The sequence below is a fragment of the Rhinoderma darwinii genome, chromosome 5, assembly GCF_050947455.1.
Source record: "Rhinoderma darwinii isolate aRhiDar2 chromosome 5, aRhiDar2.hap1, whole genome shotgun sequence".
Classification (NCBI taxonomy): domain Eukaryota; kingdom Metazoa; phylum Chordata; class Amphibia; order Anura; family Rhinodermatidae; genus Rhinoderma; species Rhinoderma darwinii.
In genome coordinates, this window is record NC_134691.1 from 145,554,681 (window position 1) to 145,571,669 (window position 16,989).

The 16,989-nt window shown below is 44.1% G+C and overlaps 1 long non-coding RNA gene across 2 annotated transcripts in view; it reads left to right on the top strand.

The window, feature by feature from the left end:
* Positions 1-41: 41 nt before the first annotated feature.
* LOC142652744 (uncharacterized) overlaps positions 42-16,989 on the top strand; it is a 47,967-nt gene continuing 31,019 nt past the window's right edge. For both annotated transcript variants that reach the window (XR_012847913.1, XR_012847912.1), the window contains exons 1-2: positions 42-161; positions 1,502-1,560. This is a non-coding gene — a long non-coding RNA (uncharacterized LOC142652744). The remainder of the gene's footprint in view (positions 162-1,501; positions 1,561-16,989) is intronic.

Below are 16,989 nucleotides of genomic sequence, written 5' to 3' on the forward strand. Positions count from 1 at the left end.
GCGTGTGGGACATGCGCACAAGCTCAATCTGAAGCCGGGAGCTGAGAGGGCAAGACGGGATATGCCTACAAGTGCATACACAACTACCGGTAGCAGACTCTTTGGCGCAATTTGGCTGTAATGTGACTGAAGACACCTAGTGGCCAAAGTGGCACTAGCAGGTAATATATGCTATCGAACAGGTATAGGTGGTTATGGTTTTATATATATACGTGTCAGATAGCCATGACAAGTCGGGATCAGTTTAATTACATATATAGACCACTGGGATGTTACAAAGTGTAGGCAAAAATAATGATAGCGTACCTCCCAACTGCCAAGCCTCTATTTCCAGGTCCCTTTGTGACCCACACAGTATCATGCCCTCATAGTGCCCCCACACAGTATAAAACCCCATAGTGCCCCACACAAAGTATAATGCCCCAATCGTGCCTCCTCACACATAATGCCCCATAGTGCCTCCTCACACAGTATAGTACCCCCACACAATATAGTGCCCCCACACACAGTATATTGCCCCACACAGTCTAATGCCCCCAACAGAGTATAATGCCCCCATAGTGCCTCCACAAAGGGTGCACTGCCCCCATAGTGCCCCCCACACAGCATAATGCCCCCATATTCCCAAACACACAGTAAAATACCCCCATAGTGCCCCCCACACAGTATAAGGCCTCCATAGTGCCCCAAGTGAAGTGCACTTATAGTACATATATAGTATATATGTATAGTATAATGCCCCGATATTGCCCACTATGCAGTATAATGCCCCTATAGTGCCTCCACATACAGTATAATGCATCCATATGCCCCCCATACACAGTGTAATGCCCCCCAAACAGTATAATGCCCTCATAGTGCCTCCTAAAAATATCAAAATAAATACTCACCTAGCCCCACATCAAGGGTGAATGGTGGAGCAGGGAGCTGACAGCTCCCTGCTCCACCATTGGGTTAAACTGTAATTGTATCTTGAGGACACAGATACAGTTAAAACCGGGACACTGCCTAGAATATGGGACGGTTGGGAGGCATGATGAAAGGCGTAGTTGGTCTTCTACAATAGTATGGTACCATTGTAACATGCAGGGATTGCATCCCCAAGTAAAATATAGTTTATTGCATTGATTTGATTATGCTTTCGTCTTCCTAGATCCATGATGTGTTCTGTGGTTATTTATCGGATACTGTGCCTTTAAAGAGGCTCTGTCACCACATTATAAGTGCCCTATCTTGTACATGATGTTATCGGCGCTGTAATGTAGATTACAGCAGTGTTTTTTATTTAGAAAAACAATCATTTTTGACAGAGTTATGACCTATATTAGCTTTATGCTAATGAGTTTCTCAATGGACAACTGGGCTGTAATCTACATTACAGCGCCGATCACATCATGTACAAGATAGGCCACTTATAATGTGGTGGCAGAGCCTCTTTAAGTGCCCTTGTTTTCCTGCCTTGCATTGCTGTTGTGGCTGTATTACATTCCCTCCACTATAGGTGGCTCTTGTATCTTGGAAGAACCGGCCATGACCAGACAAAGATGGAAAGTGTGAAAGGTAATTATCTAACTCCCTTATACACAAAAAGACTTACAAAATCACACAAATGGATTCAAAAACCACCCAACCAGGCAATCCACACCCTTCTGTAGAAAGAAGATACGGAGACAACTTAGAACATTGGGACAGATTAAGGGTATGTGCACACACACTAATTACGTCCATAATTGACGGACGTATTTTGGCCGCAAGCACCGAACCGAACACAGTGCAGGGAGCCGGGCTCCTAGCATCATACTTATGTACGATGCTAGGAGTCCCTGCCTCGCTGCAGGACAACTGTCACGTACTGTAATCATGTTTTCAGTACGGGACAGTTGTCCTGCAGCGAGGCAGGGACTCCTAGCATCGTACATAACTAGGATGCTAGGAGCCCGGCTCCCTGCACTGTGTTCGGTCCGGTACTTGCGGCCGAAATACGTCCGTCAAATACGGACGTAATTAGTGTGTGTGCACATACCCTAAAGGTGGTTTTACATGGGCAGATATTGCCCGTGTTTACCACTGTTAAAATGAGCGCCGATTGACAATACAGCTTGTCAATCCGCTTTAGTTTCTCCCTTTAAACTAAGCAATGTTGGTTTAGTATGGGGACGAACTATGGTTACTACGATCGCTTGTCCCCATGCCTAATGAAGGCCCCCAGATCTGCCTTCTGTCTGCCTCTGCTAAGCCTTGCCTCTGCTAAGCCATGCCTCTGGCAGGGCTTAGTTGAATCCTATAAAAATGACAATATGCTGCAATACATTTGTATTGCAGTGTATTGTATCTATCGATCGCTGGTTCAAGTCCCCTAGGGGACTAATAAAAAGTGTAAAAAAAAGTTAAATACATTATTCAGGAGTGTAAGCACAATGTAAAAAAAGAAAAAGAATAAACAAAATTTGTATTGCCGTGTCTGTAAAAGGCGAAACTACTACAATATACCATTATTTAACTCGCATGGTGAACCGTGTAAAAAAAAATTGTAAAACACCAGAATTTTTATTTTTGGGTCATCTTAGCACTAAAAAATTTTTAAGAAAAAGTGATAAAAAAATCTAATGTACCAAAAAATGGTACCAATAAAAACTACAGCTCGTCCTGCAAAAAAAAAAAAGCCCTTACACCACTCAATCGACGAAAAAATGATTGCGTTACAGCTCTCAGAATATAGTGAAGCAAAACAATTTTTTTTTAACAAATAGTTTTTTCTTTGTAAAAGTAGTAAAATATAAAAAACCTATATAAATTTGGCCGTAATTGTATTGAGCCGCAGAATAAAGTTTAGTTGCCGTTTTTAGCCGTAAAAACAAAACCCCAAAAACTTTTTCCCAATTCCGCCCCACAAATAATTTTTTTTTTCCGTTTCCCAGTACATTATATGGTACTTTAAATGGTGTCAATAGAAACTATAACTCCTACGTCTCCAGTCCCCCATCCCTCCACTAAACTTTTCCCTTGACTGGTCCTCACCAGATTTTATTTTACATTTTCTTCTGATAAGGAAGGGCTGTTTGTTCAGGTTTTTTTTTTTGTTGTTTCCTAATATTTATACATGATGATATGTGTAGAAGTATATCCGTAGGTTTTTGTTAATAATTGACCTTGTATACTTGGTACTACTGTATTATTTGCTGTATGGAACATTATTTTATACTTTTCTATTTTGTATCGCTGTTTGCTGAGGTCTTAATAAAATTGCCTTTCAAACAAAAAAGAAACAACAACGCCTCCCGCAATGAATAAGCCCTCAAACCACTCTATTGACAGAAAAAGAAAAAAGTTATAGCTTTTGGAAGGCGGGGAGTGAAAAACAAACGTAAAAACGAAAAATGTCTGTGTCTACATCAGGGTGAAAAAGTCCTTTACGGCTGCGTGATTGTACTGCCTCAAGACGCACCTCCAACGGAGAACACATAGTGGGGGCAATGAAGTGTGACGACTGAGTTTTCACATCGCGGTCAAAGTGCGTTTGTTTTTTTACGCGATTTGTGTGAACCCAGTCTAAATAAGAGGACTCTATCGTCCTTAGACACGAGTGTCTCTATTTTCTGAGTTTATCTTGACTTAAATAACAAACAGCCTGCACAGTGAAAGAACTAAAGTGAAAGTAAATAAGTGTTACACATTGTACACTGAAGGACGTGTCCCGCAGCTGCAACAGGCTTGTCTCCCTCATGAAAAATCATACTGCTAGCTCAGAAGATACCTTTCTAGTGTGGTTAGACTTAGAATAAAAGAAAGCAAATTGTTTTTGTAATTCTCTCTTATATTTTTATCATTTGGCTCTTTGGAAAATTTTAAAAGATCAAAAAACAAAATAAAGCGTGATACCTAGTGAGAAGGGCACAAGTATCCTCCAGCATAGCTGGGCTATGGGCAACAGTCACAGCAAATGAGGATCTGGGCGATCACCAGATCAGAGTAGAGGATGTTCCGCAGGCTCCTCCCACCCTACAGCAGCAGATGAATAGACATGGCATATGGGTTAGCAAGCCCCTGTCAAAGTGGTGTAAGCTGAATAGGGGATTGGATATGGATGTTTCAAAGAAAGAAACATTTGAACTGGCCGTCTGGACTTGTTTCTATAAAGATGGTGAGACAAAATGGGCTGTAGCATCTTTTGATAAGTAACAGGACCAATGGTATCTTTACAGTAGAAATCAAAACAGAATCTATGCTTTATGTTTTTTGTGTATTTACTAACTTCATGAACTATTTAGCATCTTCAAGTGAGAAATGTATGTTAGTTAGAACAACAGAAACGTGTGTTTGTGTGTGTGTGAGCCCTAAAACAATGAGGTTGTCTGAGGTGGTTGTTACTTTAACGTGGGGTTATACACTGCGGAGAAACCACGCAGCGTATCCGACCTGGAAACCGCAGTACATTCCGTTGTGGTGAGTTTTTTCGGACGGAAGTTCTGCTGCGGAAAGCAGTGGTAAAAATGCTAATACTTACGTAACCCGTTGCTATGGCGACACGTCCCTCCTGTGCAGTCCGGTACGGCCTACCTGAATGACGCTGCAGCCCATGTGACCGCTGCAGCCTGTAATTGGCTGCAGCGGTGGTCTCATTAGATGTAACGTCATCCCAGGAGGCCGGCCCTCTGACGTCATCCAGGCTGGCATCCTGGGATGACGTATCATCCCATGTGACTGTCGCTGCAGCCTGTGATTGGCTGTAGCAGTGACATAGGATGAAACGTCATCCCTGGAGGCCAGGCTGGACGCAGAAACCGAAAGATCTGGGTAAATATAATCTTTTTTTTTTTTTTCTGAGTTGCAGTTTTTGTGGTGGAATCAGTGTTTTTTCACTGGAAAAATGGCAACATCTGCTATTGTTTACATCCCTATTGAATTCAATGGGGAAAACCATCAACAGAAAATCAGCGATTCCAAAGCATAAATTGACATTCTGCGGATTAAAAACATACACCGCAGGTCGATTTATGAAATATTGTTTGGCATGTTTTTTACGCCACGTATGTATGACATTTGTTCAAATCTCATCCACTCTGCTGCTACTGTACTACGCTGTAACTTTTTTATTTTTTGATGTAGCCATATGTGGGTTTGTTTTTTTCAGAACGAGATGTAGTTTTCATTGGTACTATTTTGGAGTACATGGGACTTATTGATTAACTTTTGTTTAATTTTTTGGTGGGTGAATGTTTTTGTGTGTTTTTTGGTATGGGGTTCACCCGGCGGTTTATATATAATGTGTTAATTAATATGTTAACTTTATTGTTCGGGTCGTTACGATCGTGGCGATACCGGATATGTTTATTTATTTATTTACACTCCTAGTAAATAAAACCACTTCTTAGGGAAAAAAGTGGTTTTATTTTCATTTTTACTGTATTCTTTTTTTACTCAACATTATTTAACCGTTTTAATTTAAGGGGTTAAATTACATGGATTGGAGGTTTCTGTAATCCTAGCCGTTGCAGTGGGAGCCTGGCTGATGGGCTCCCGCAGGTATCGTGTGGGCACAGCTTCTGTGCCGCATGATCGCAATCACGTACATGCGCAGCGGAATGCGTGAATGGTTGCCTTTCCATGCTGTGCATGTACATTATTATGTGCCAAGGTGTTAAAAATACGGTTTATAGTTTGAAAGAAAGTCAGATGTAGAAGCGAATTGTCACGACGTGGGGTGTGGACCCACTGGGATGTACCGCGTAGCGGGATAGCAGCTGGCCAAACAGGTACAGTACAAAGTCTATAGTCCAGAAAGGGTACCGGAGCCAATGTAGACAGTAGCGGTGATTCAGGCTGAAGATAAGACTCCGGCAGTAGACGGACACCCGGCGGGGTGTGACACAGTATATGCAGCGGAAGACACAACTCAACTTCAACTCTAGACGGCACAGAGGCACGGTAGCATGGGATACAGGGTACAGGCAGCAGGAACGGGTAACACTGGGAACTGGAAAACACTAGGATACCATTTGCAAGACAAACTTTAGGTAAACAACAACGCTCAGACAATGATCAAGAGGGCAGAGCCCTTTTTATATTCCAGCAGCATTCTGGTCTGATTGCAGACTCCCTGCAATTGTGCGCGCACTGGCCCTTTAAGGCCGTGCACGTGCGTTTACGCGCGCCCTGCGGGAGACAGTCTCAGATCCAGGAAGTGAGTGCCGGCGTCGCACAGGAATGAGACGCCGCAGAGAACTCACGTGTCCATGGCTGCGGCCGCCGGAGGGCAAGTCAGTACGACGGGCCACGGCCATAGACGTAACAGTATCCCCCCCTCTTACTCCCCCTCCTCTTGGGGCCAGAGCGGGAGAGAAACTACTTCACGAGAACTGGACCAAATCCCCTCCAATCCACCAAATAAAATGTCCTTCCTCCCACTTTCTTGGTGGCCAGGATCTCCCTTACTTTGAAAGTCCCTGACGAGCCGCCAGGAGCCACTGCGAAACTAGGAGTCCTGGAGTAGCGGTTCAAAACCACGGGCTTCAGCAGGGAGACATGGAAGGAGTTAGGGATCTTGAGGGTAGGAGGCAGCCGAAGCTTGTAAGACACAGGGTTAATTTGTAGCAGAATCTCGAAGGGTCCGAGGAAACTGGGAGCAAATTTGCAAGACGGCCCCCTCAGCCGGATATTCCTGGAAGACAGCCAGACCTTCGTACCTGGAAGAAACTGAGGAGGCTCTCGTCTTCTAGTGTCTGCCTTTCTCTTCATGCGGTCAACCGCCAGCAGAATAGAACATCTCAAGGTCTGTTGCAATATCTGCAGAAAGTTCCTGAAGGTAGAGTCAGCTGCAGGCACCTGGGACATAGTAGAGACAGGAAGAGGTATTTTAGGATGTTGGCCGTAGATGATGAAGAACGGACTGGAGGTGGTGGACTCACTAGTATGGTTATTATAGGAGAACTCCGTGCACGGGAGCAGTCATCATGCCGGCTGAAGACAAAGTGCCGCAGATAGTTCTCCATAATCTGGTTAACCCTCTCGACTTGACCATTGGACTGGGGATGATAGGCCGAGGAGAAGTCCAACTTTACACCGAGGAGACCGCAGAGTGCTCTCCAGAACTTCGAAGTGAACTGGACCCCTCGATCCGAGACAATATGAAGGGGCAAGCCATGCTGAAGATGTGTTGAACGAAGAGGTTGGCCAGTCGAGCAGCAGAAGACATGCCAGTCAGGGGAACAAAATGAGCCATTTTGGAAAATCGATCCACCACCACCCAGATCACACTACATCCAGCAGGGGGAGGCAGATCCGTGACAAAGTCCATCGCAACATACTGCCAGGGGGCATCGGGCACAGGCAGCGGCTGGAGCAGACCAGCTGGTCTCGAGTGGGCAACTTTTTTTGCTGCGCATACCGTACAGGAGGAGACAAAGTCCATGATGTCTTTGGGCAGCGTGGGCCACCAGAACTGACGTGCAATTAGGTCTCAGGTCTTACGGGCACCCACGTGACCTGCTAGCTTGGAACTGTGACCCCTGCGAAGAATTCTTTCTCTGTCTGCCAGACGTACAAAAGTCCTTCCCGGAGGAATGTCTCTAACTTGCAGAGGGTTAACAGAGAAGATGCAGGAAGGATCAATAATATTCTGTGGGGACTCCACAGTATCCTCTGTCTCAAACGACCTAGACAAGGCATCGTCCCTCATATTCTTGTCAGCAGGTCGGCAGTGGAGTTCGAACCGGAACCAAGCAAAGAACAGCGACCACCTGGCTTGACGAGGATTCAGCCATTGAGCTGTCTGAAGTTAGGTCAGGTTCTTGTGGTCCGTAAAGCCCAGGATAGGATGAGCTGCGCCTTCCAGTATGTGTCTCCACTCTTGCAGGGCCAGCTTGGTGGCCAGTAACTCCCGATCCCCAATTGAGTAGTTGCGCTCTGCGGAAGAAAACAGCTTAGAATAGTAGCCGCATACCACAGTCTTGCCTTTCGAACCTCTCTGGAACAAAAGTGCACCAGCACCAACAGAGGAAGCGTCCACCTATAATGAAAACTGTAGGGATACATCAGGGTGATGAAGAATAGAGGCTGACGTGAAGGCCTTTTTTAAGGTATTAAATGCGGCTTCTGCCTCCGGAGTCCACACCTTGGCATTCATGCCATTTTTAGTGAGGGTAGAGATGGGAGCTGTAAATGAAGAGAAGTTGAGGATGAACAGCCGGTAGAAGTTGGCGAATCCCAGGAATCATTGTATGGCCCTTAAGACTTGGGGGTGTGGCCATTCCAGGACTGCCTTAACTTTCTAAGGGTTCATTTTGAGACCCTGATCGGAGATGATATAGCCCAGGAAGGGTAGAGACTTTTTTTCAAACACGCACTTCTCCAGCTTGGCATAAAGATGATTCTCCCTTAATCGAAGCAACACCTGGCGGACATGACTCGGACATGAGTTACAAGATCTGGGGAAAAAAATCAAAATGTCATCGAGATACTCCACAACACAGACATAGAGGAGATCACGAAGAATGTGATTGACAAATTCCTGTAACACCGAGGGGGCGTTACACAGGCCGAAGGGCATGACCAGGTATTCATTGTGTCCATTACGAGTATTAAATGCAGTCTTCCACTTGTCACCCTGATGAATCCGTATTAAATTGTAGGCCCCCCGCAGGTCTAGTTTAGAAAAAATGACCCAATGAGTTATGAAATTCTTACAGAAGATTCAAAATGGAACTTTTCAAAATCTTAAAAAAGGCAAAGGAGAAAAAGCTAATTGATGAACATGAATATAAGTTCACGGCAGTGGAAAAACCTCAGACCCACACGTTTTACGCCCTTCGCAAAATACAGAAGGGTACCAATTCCCTCAAAGGGCGCCCTATTGTGTCAGGTATTGCGGGACTGACACAAAACGTAGGGGTTTACATTGATAAGGTTCTCAGAAACTTTGTGGAAACCTTACTCTCCTATACAAGGGACACGATGGATCTCCTTGCCAAAATCAATGATCTCCCTATCGAGCAAAATGCAAGTCCCTGCCTACTTGCAACGACCCGCCCTAGGCGACGGGGTACAACTGGGTGACGGTCCCTACGCTCAATAAGTGCACGACAGACAAACAGACAAGGGTACACAGAAGCAAGGGAAAAGGGGCAGTTGCCCACGGCAACACCGTGAGCAACAAGAGTGGTGAACGAGTTGAGTCAAACCAGGAGTGTACGAGGTACCAAACGCAGAGCAGGAGAGTAGTGAACAAGCCGAGTCAAACCAGGAGTGTACGAGGTACCAAACGCAGAGCAGGAAAGTAGTCAGGAAGCCAGGGTCAATATGAAGAAGGGTCAAATAGTTCAAGAAGCTGCAGCAGGGCCAGGAAACCAAACGAGAAGAATCACAAGCAAGGTGGAACAGGAAAGGCAGGTATAAATAGACAGAGGGCGGGAGCTAGCTCCGTCTGGCCAGGCTGTGATAGGCTCTCCCACTCCTAAGCCTGCCATCCTGAGTGGTGGAAGAAGGAGTCAGTCTCACAGACATAGAAGCAGGTGCAGACTGATTACCTATGGGCGTAGATACAGAAGCTGTGCCTGGCAGATCCTTAACAGTACCCCCCCTTTTATGAGGGGCCACTGGACCCTTTCTAGATGGACCTGGTTTATTGGGGAAACGAAGGTGGAACCTCCTGACCAATACCCCAGCGTGAACATCCCGGGCGGGTACCCAAGTCCTCTCCTCAGGCCCGTATCCTCTCCAATGGACCAGGTACTGGAGGGAGCCTTGGACCATCTTGCTGTCCTCAATCTTGGCCACCTCGAATTCTACCCCCTCAGGGGTGAGAACGGGGACAGGAGGTTTCCTCGAGGGAGCCAAGGATGGGGAGCAGCGTTTAAGGAGGGAGGCATGAAACACGTCGTGTACTCGAAAAGATGGGGGCAACTCCAGTCGGAAGGAGACAGGATTGAGGACTTCAATGACCTTGTCCAGCCCTATAAATCGGGGAGCAAACTTCTTGGACGGGACTTTAAGGCACAAGTTCTTAGACGATAGCCACACCAGATCCCCGACCATAAACAAGGGGTTAGCAGAACGTCTTCTATCTGCCTGAGTTTTTTGTATGCTCTGGGACGCCTCTAGGTTCTTCTGAGCCTGGGCCCAGACTGTGCACAGTTCCCGATGAACGACCTCTACCTCAGGATTGTTGGAACTACCAGGTGAAACGGAGGAGAACCGTGGATTAAACCCAAAATTCCAGAAAAATGGGGAGACCCCTGATGAGTTACTGACCCGGTTATTAAAGGGGTTGTCCCAAGTTGACTCAAATTTTTTTTTTTTATACATTCTAAGCAGGAAATGAATTTGAAAACATTTGGTGTTAAAAAAATTTAAAAATTCATTTCCTAAGTGCCTTTTTTTTACACTTGATAACTCAGCAAGTGCTGGTTATCTTTTCTAAAAAGGGGCGTGAGCGGCTCGATGTCAATCAAGCCGCTCCTCTCTGCAGTGTGCGCGCTCCCGATGTTGCTAGATACTGTAGTTCTAGCAACATCGGGAGAATGTTCGTCTCAAGCGGGCATGGTAAGCCCGATTGAGCCGAACTTACCGTGAATGTCATCAACCTTACACTACACTACACTACACTACATTCTCCCCGTTTCGGCAAGCCACTTTTCCCTCCCCCTTCCCTGTCACTACATTTTTGTTTTTTGTACCCGCCGCATCGGTGCTGCATCAGCACCCGGTGAACAAGTAAAAATATATTTAAAAAAAATAAACTCACCTAAGACATTCTAACGGCGCTCTGAATGGTCCCGTCACTTGCCATCTTCCTTCTTCTTGGCGCAGCTCGCATTCATAGTAACAATGCGTTGTGGCGCAGATGACGTAATCATATCAGGCCCACGTGATTACGTCATCTGCGCCCACCGCTCTGTTATTGTGAATGGGAGAAGAAAAGTGACGGGACCGTTCAGCTCTTCGTGGGAACGTCTTAGGTGAGTTTATTTTTGTATGTATGTTGTCATGTATGTATGTATGTTTGCATGTATGTATGTTTGTATGTATGTATGTTTGCTTGTATGTATGTTTTCATGTATGTATGTTGTCATGTTTGTATGTGTATATGTGCATGTATGTTTGTTTGCATGTATGTATGTATGTTTTCATGTATGTATGTTTGCATGTATGTATGTTTTCTTGTATGTATGTTGTCATGTTTGTATGTGTGTATGTGTTTTCATGTATGTATGTTTGTATGTATGTTTTCATGTATGTATGTTGTCATGTTTGTATGTGTATATGTGTATGTATGTTTTCATGTATGTATGTTTGCATGTATGTATGTTTGTATGTATGTATGTATGTTTGCTTGTATGTATGTTTTCATGTATGTATGTTGTCATGTATGTATGTATGTTTTCATGTATGTATGTTTGCATGTATGTATGTGTGTATGTGTTTTCATGTAGGTATGTTTGCATGTATGTATGTTTGTATGTATGTTTTCATGTATGTATGTTGTCATGTTTGTATGTGTATATGTGCATGTATGTGTATGTATGTTTGCATGTATGTATGTATGTTTGCATGTATGTATGTTTGCATGTATGTATGTTTGCTTGTATGTATGTACTCATGTTTGTATGTGTATATGTGCATGTATGTTTGCATGTATGTATGTTTTCATGTATGTGTGTATGTTTGTATGTATGCATGTATGTTTGCATGTATGTATGTTTTCTTGTATGTATGTGTATATGTGCATGTATGTGTATGTTTGCTTGTATGTATGTTTGCTTGTATGTATGTATGTTGTCATGTTTGTATGTGTATATCTGCATGTATGTGTATATGTGCATGTATGTTTGCATGTATGTATGCATGTATGTTTGCATTTATGTATGTTTGTATGTTTGCTTGTATGTTTGCTTGTATGTATGTTTGCTCGTATGTATATATGTTTGCTCGTATGTATATATGTTTGCATGTATGTATATATGTTTGCATGTATGTATGTTTGCTTGTATGTATGTATGTATGTTTGCTTGTATGTATGTTTGCTTGTATGTATGTTTGCTTGTATGTTTGCTTGTATGTATGTATGTTTGCTTGTATGTATGTATGTTTGCTTGTATGTATGTTTGCTTGTATGTATGTATGTTTGCTTGTATGTATGTTTGCTTGTATGTATGTTTGCTTGTATGTATGTTTGCTTGTATGTATGTATGTTTGCTTGTATGTATGTATGTATGTTTGCTTGTATGTATGTTTGCTTGCTTGTATGTATGTTTGCTTGTATGTATGTATGTTTGCTTGTATGTTTGCTTGTATGTATGTTTGCTTGCTTGTATGTATGTTTGCTTGTATGTATGTTTGCTTGTATGTATGTATGTTGTCATGTTTGTATGTGTATATGTGCATGTATGTTTGCATGTATGTATGTATGTATGTTTGTATAAATGTCTGTATGGCCATGTATGATACTGTCTGCTGGCTCCCTGTATCTAAGCCAACTTTGCCGCAGGCTTCTATACATGGTATAACAGTCAGTATCACACATGAAAGTGAAACTAAGCCTACGACATGTTTTATTTCATTTTTTTTTTTTAAATATTTTTGATTTTTTACAGGTTTGGTGTTTGGACTACGTCGGTTTCGAGGACTACTTAGATGACGCTTTTTTTTCATCAATAAAATGGTTAATGAGGGTTGTGTTGGGGGTGCTTTATTTCAATAAAATATTTTATCTATATCTTTGTCTTTTCTTTTCAAGTTTTATTACTATCACTTTAGTAATGGCCGCTGTCTGAGTGACAAGGTCCATTACTAAGGGGAGGCTTAGTGTTAGCCGGTACAGAGGCTAACACTAAACACCATTATTACCCCGGTACCCACCACCACCAGGGGTGCCGGGAAGAGCTGGGTACGATCCAGTACCCGACCATCTGTAGTGATGGTCGGGCTCTGGGGCGGCAGCCGCAGGCTGGTATTATGAGGCTGGGAAGGGCCAAAAACAGTGGACCTTCCCACCCTTGTAATGCTAGGCTGCTGCTGTGTTGTATCTGGCTGGTTATAAAAATGGGGGGACCCCACGTCATTTTTTAAAATTATTTTTATTAAAAAGACATGGGGTTCCACCCAATTTATCATAACCAGCCACAAACAACACAGTGTTATTAGCCTGGGAATGTACTAAACCAGTGGCCCCTCCTACCCGTGTAATGCCAGGCTGCTGCGGCCTTGTATATGGCTGGTTATTAAAAATGTGGGGGACCTAACGTCTATTGTTAAATTTAAAAAAAAAAAACGACGTGGGGGTCCCCCACATTTTTATAACCGGCCCGATACAACACAGCAGCAGCAGCCTAGCATTACAAGGGTGGGAAGGTCCACTGTTTTTGGCCCTTCCCAGCCTCATAATACCAGCCTACGGCCGCCCCAGTACCCGACCATCACAACAGATTGTCGGGTACTGGATCGTACCAAGCTCTTCCCGACACCCCCGGGGTAATAATGTGTGGTTAGTGCTAGCCTCTGCACCGGCTAACACTAAGTACCGCCTTAATAATGGACGCTGTCAATCAGCCAACTACCATTATCTAGGCACTAATAAAGTTTGAAAAAAAAAACACAAAGACAATTTTTTTTTATTGAAATAAGAAATCCCCAACAAAACCCTCGTTAACCATTTTATTAAAATTTTCAAAAAACGTAGATTTACGCAGTAGTCCAACGAATCGAAGACGTAGTCCAATTGGTACATAAAAATCTGCAACAACATAAAAAAAAAGTTATCAATGTGAACAATACCGATACTTATACTCACCTACACACACACAAACAACCACACACAAACATATACACAAACACATAAACACACACCCATATATTACACAAACACACATAAACACACAAACAAACATAAACAAACATAAACAAACACACACATATACACACAAACATATACACAAACACATGTACACAAACACATACACAAACATATACACAAACACACCCATATATACACAAACACACACATATATACACAAACACACACACTTATACACAAACACATACACAAACACACACGTATACAAAAACACACACAAACATACAAACAAACCTATACACATATGCACAAACACACCAATATATACACAAACATACACACACACATATACACAAACACACACACATAAACACACCAAAAAAACACACACACATATACACAAACATATACACACAAACACACCCATATATACACATACACAAACCCACACATATACAAAAACACACACACAAGCATATACACACAAACACACCCATATATACACACACACATATACACAAACACAAAAATATACACAAACATATACACACAAATACACCCATATATACACTCACACATATACACAAACACACCCATATATACACAGACACACACACACACACACTTACCTTTAGCGGAGCGCAGACTTCCCGCGACGGGTGCCTTCCACTGCATCTCCTGCGCATGCGCCGGGATGCGCGTTCATGAGTAAATGACATCCTCGGCTCGGGACGCAGAGGATGTCATTACGCATGCGCGGCCACCGCTAAAGGTAAATAGCGGTGGCCGGGAACCTAGGCAGCGAGCAGGATACAAAGAGGGACCGACCGCAACTTCAATCAACGATATCAAGAAAACGACATCGCTGGACGACGGACAGGTAATTAGAATTCTTCTTATTTTTACATGGGGGAGCTTTATAGCTCCATTTATCAACTTGGGACAACCCCTTTAAGGGAAAATTCGGCGAGGGGAATGAATGAGACCCAATCATATTGACAGTCAGAGATAAAACACCTTAAATATTGTTCTAGAGACTGATTAGTCCTCTCAGTTTGGCCATTAGTTTCAGGATGGAAGGCAGAGGAGAAGGACAGATCAATCTCCAACTTTTTACAGAAGGCTCTGCAAAACAAAGAAACAAATTGTACCCCTCTGTCAGAAACAATATTGACAGGGACCCCATGGAGACGCAGGATGTGTTTGACAAACAAGGTAGCTAACGTCTTAGCTTTGGGTAGTGTTTTGAGGGGCACAAAGTGGCACATCTTACTGAAGCGGTCTACTACAACCCACACCACCGACTTGCCTTGAGATGGAGGCAAATCGGTGATAAAATCCATGGAGATATGGGTCCAAGGTCTCTGGGGAATGGGCAAAGAACGTAGTAAGCCCGCTGGTCGGGACCTGGGAGTCTTGGACCTAGCACAAACCTCACAAGCGGCGACGTAGGCCTTAACGTCTTTAGGCAACCCAGGCCACCAATAGTTTCTGGCAATGAGGTGCTTGGTACCCAGGATGCCTGGATGACCAGATAGTGCGGAGTCATGATTTTCCCTAAGTACCCTTACCCGGAATTGCAGGGGAATGAACAGCTTGTTCTCAGGAAGGTTCCCGGGAGCTGAACCTTGATCAGCAGCAATTTCAGAAACTAAATCAGAATCAATAGAGGAAATGATTATACCTGGAGGCAAAATACAAGCAGGATCTTCCCCCGAAGGAGGGCTGGCCATGAAGCTACGCGACAGTGAATCAGCTTTAATATTTTTAGACCCAGCCCTATAGGTAACCAAAAAGTTGAATCTGGTAAAAAATAACGCCCATCGAGCTTGTCTCGGGTTTAGCCTCCGGGCAGATTCTAGAAAAACCAGATTCTTGTGGTCGGTAAGGACCGTTACCTGGTGCCTAGCCCCCTCCAGGAAGTGGCGCCACTCTTCAAATGCCCATTTAATGGCTAAGAGTTCGCGGTTGCCAATATCATAGTTACTCTCAGTGGGCGAAAACTTCCTGGAGAAGTAGGCACAGGGACGGAGATGGGTGAGGGACCTGGTATCCTGGGACAAGACAGCCCCCACTCCCACCTCGGACGCGTCAACCTCCACGATAAATGGCTCCATTTGGTTGGGCTGAACCAACACCGGGGCCGAGATAAAGCACTTCTTAAGGACCTCAAAAGCCTGGACAGCCTCAGGAGGCCAGCGGAGGAGATCAGCACCCTTGCGAGTGAGATCCGTAAGAGGCTTAGCGATGACCGAGAAGTTAGCAATAAATCTTCTGTAATAATTAGCGAACCCCAAGAAGCACTGTAACGCCTTCAGGGAGGCAGGTTGGACCCATTCCGCCACAGCCTGGACCTTGGCGGGGTCCATGCGGAATTCATGAGGAGTGAGGATTTGACCCAAAAATGGTATCGCCTGCACCCCAAACACACATTTTTCGGTCTTCGCAAACAGTTTGTTTTCCCGAAGGACCTGGAGCACCTTCCTGACATGCTCAATGTGGGAGGACCAGTCCTTGGAAAACACAAGTATGTCATCAAGGTACACTACAAGAAATACCCCCAGGTAATCTCTTAAAATCTCATTTATGAAATTCTGGAAGACCGCGGGAGCATTACACAACCTAAAGGGCATGACGAGGTATTCGAAATGACCTTCGGGCGTGTTAAACGCAGTCTTCCACTCATCCCCCTCTTTGATGCGGATAAGGTTATACGCCCCCCGTAGATCAAACTTAGAGAACCCCCTGAACCTGATTAAAGAGATCAGGAATCAAAGGAAGGGGATACTGGTTCCTTACAGTGACCTTATTCAAGTTACGGTAGTCAATGCATGGCCTAAGACCACCATCCTTCCCTACGAAGAAGAAGCCAGCACCTACCGGAGAAGTAGAGGGGCGAATGTAACCCTTGGCCAGGCATTCCTGGATATACTCTCTCATGGCTTCACGTTCGGGACAAGAGAGATCCTACCCTTAGGGAGCTTAGTTCCTGGTACCAAATCGATAGCGCAATCGTATTCTCTATGAGGAGGTAACACTTCGGAGGCCTCCTTAGAGAAAACATCAGCGAAGTCCTGAACAAACTCAGGTAGCGTGTTCACCTCCTCAGGGGGAGAAATAGAATTAACAGAAAAACATGATGTCAAGCATTCATTACCCCATTTGGTAAGATCCCCAGTATTCCAGTCAAACGTGGGATTATG